Below are 2,834 nucleotides of genomic sequence, written 5' to 3' on the forward strand. Positions count from 1 at the left end.
AGGAGATGCGTGACTGGCGATGAAGCGCAGAGCATCCTTTGGCATTGTCACAACTCGCCTTACGGCGGACATTATAATGGGGTTAGAACGGCCACTAAAATTCTTCAATCGGGATTTTATTGGCCCACTATTTTCAAAGACGCACATTTCCATGCGCAAAGTTGTGACAGTTGCCAAAGAAGCGGTGGGATAGGTAAGAGAGATGAGATGCCTCTCCAAAATATCCAAGAAGTGGAAGTATTTGATTGTTGGGGCATAGATTTCGTAGGACCTTTCCCACCCTCTTATGGGAACGAGTACATGCTTGTCGCAGTCGATTATGTCTCTAAGTGGGTTGAGGCGATTGCCTCACCTCGGGCGGATGCCAAAACGGTGATAAAATTTTTGAAGAAAAACATATTTTCCCGTTTCGGAACCCCCCGAGTGTTGATAAGTGACGGAGGGTCACACTTTTGTAATGCACCTTTGGAAACTATTTTAAAACATTACGGTGTATCGCATAGGGTGACAACTCCGTATCACCCACAGGCTAACGGGCAAGCTGAGGTCTCTAATCGTGAGATTAAGAGAATCCTCGAAAAAACCGTGTCTAATTCAAAAAAGGAGTGGTCCCAAAAATTGGACGAAGCATTATGGGCCTACCGTACGGCCTTTAAAGCTCCAATTGGCCTAACTCCCTTTCAATTGGTATTTGGAAAAACTTGCCATTTGCCGGTTGAATTGGAGCACAAAGCCTTGTGGGCCCTAAAAATTTTAAATTTTGAGAATGAGTTGGCCGGTGACAAAAGGAAAGTGCAACTACTTGAGTTGGAAGAGATGCGCAATGCCGCATACCACTCAAGTTGGTTGTACAAGGAAAAGGCAAAAAAGTATCACGACAAGAAGCTCCGTAACAAAGAATTTGTGCCCGGACAATTGGTCCTATTGTTCAACTCCAGGTTGAAATTGTTTCCCGGGAAGTTGAAATCAAAATGGTCCGGGCCATTTCGGCTGAAAGAGGTGAAGGAGTACGGGGCTATTGTCATTGAAGACATAGACAAGAAAGATAGTTGGACCGTGAATGGCCAATGATTGAAAGTTTATCTCGGCAGTCATGTGGATCGCGAGAGCTGTGCTTTGCCGCTTGATGCTCCTCTGTGAGCATCGCACCGTCGAGCTTAGCCGACGTTAAACAAGCGCTAGTTGGGAGGCACCCCAACATTTTAAGTATTTACCGTTTTTGTGTTGTGTTGTGTTGGGTTTCTTTGTGCTTAAACCATGTTGTATGAACATGAACTGCTGCCTTTGAAAAGGCATTTGCTGTCATGCTCGCCAGATGCTCGCTAGGCGAGGCAGTAGCGAGCAAACTCGCTAGCTGCTCGCTAGGCGAAGCAGCAGCGAGCTCTGCATGACAGCACTTATTTAAATCTCAGCAGGGCACTCATTTTTGCCCTAACACAAATTTGTTGTTTTGCAACCCTGCTGCGAAAATTTTTACAGAGCTCTCCACACTCTCTCATTTGCATCACTCTCACTAACACTCCATCTCTATTCGGTCCATTGCAAACCCTGCTCACTTCATTTCAATCAAATCACTGTAACTAAGGTTTGCCCTACTACATTCTCTTTTTGTTTGAACTATATATTTCCAATTTGAATGTCAATTAGGATGAGTTGTGGTGTGGGAAACCTTGGGTTTGCATGTGGGATTTTCGGTTGTGCAAATTGGGATTTTAGGTTTTGGAATTGGGGATTTTAGGTTTTGCATGTAAATATGTAATCCCCAATAGCATAGAACGGTTATTTACTTGATTAATCATTAGGTTCTGATGTTGGAACCATTAGAGTATGGGTTTTGGGAAGTATTCTTTGAACATGCTGAAAACCCCAAAAACCCGTAAGGTTCGCTAGCACTCGCTAGGCGAACCTGGGGCGAGCGTTCGTTGCCACTTCGCTAGGCGAAGCAGCAGCGAGCTTGACAGTCTTTTGAAAAATGGCTTTGCTGTCTAATCTGTTTGTTTGGTGTGTGTTGTTTCCTTTCATATTTTACAGATGGAATCAAGGTCTGGAGCGTCTAAGAAAAGAAAGGGAGCGACTACTTCCCGGACTGTGCCTATCCAGTTTGACCAAGATAAGTTTGTCGGCCCGAAGCAGGCCGCCAGGTACATCGCTCTGGAGAAGCGGAAAATTCTTCCGGAGAAGCGATTCCTAATCAACCCACAGGGCATGAACAGATCTTTTGCGGGGTTGATTGACACTAAGAAATGGGATCGGTTGATTAATCCCTTAGAGCATTACGACATAGCTACAGTGCGTGAATTTTATGCTAACGCACTGCCTGACGACGACGAGCCCTTTACTTGGGTATCTAAAGTGGCCGGGCGTCCAGTAGCATTTGATCGGGATGCCATCAACCGAGTCCTTGGGGAACCGCTCCAGCTGGGAGCTGAAGAGAGGGACACATACCATACAGATTTACGACTTCACCGGGATGTTCCGGCCATTTCTGCCGCCCTGCTCTTACCAGGGAAATCTGTTGAGCTGAACCCATCTGGGGTTCCAATGAGGTATCACAGGGAGGACATGACTCCCATGGCTCAACTGATACTGCTTTTGGTTCTGACCAACATACAGCCGAAGTCCCACACCTCTACAGTGCCGATCCCAGTGGCACATTTGGTCCATTCTATCCTCACTAACGTCCAGATCGATGTGGCGAGGATCATCGCCAATGAGCTTAAGTCCGTGATACAGAGCGGGCTAAAGTCGGGGGCTCGTGTAAATTGTCCCCTAGCTTTCCCGTGCTTGATCATGAGTTTGTGCATTCAGGCAAGGGTGAGACTTCCGTCTCGGGG

The sequence above is a fragment of the Lathyrus oleraceus genome, chromosome 1 (assembly GCF_024323335.1).
Source record: "Lathyrus oleraceus cultivar Zhongwan6 chromosome 1, CAAS_Psat_ZW6_1.0, whole genome shotgun sequence".
NCBI lineage: Eukaryota > Viridiplantae > Streptophyta > Magnoliopsida > Fabales > Fabaceae > Lathyrus > Lathyrus oleraceus.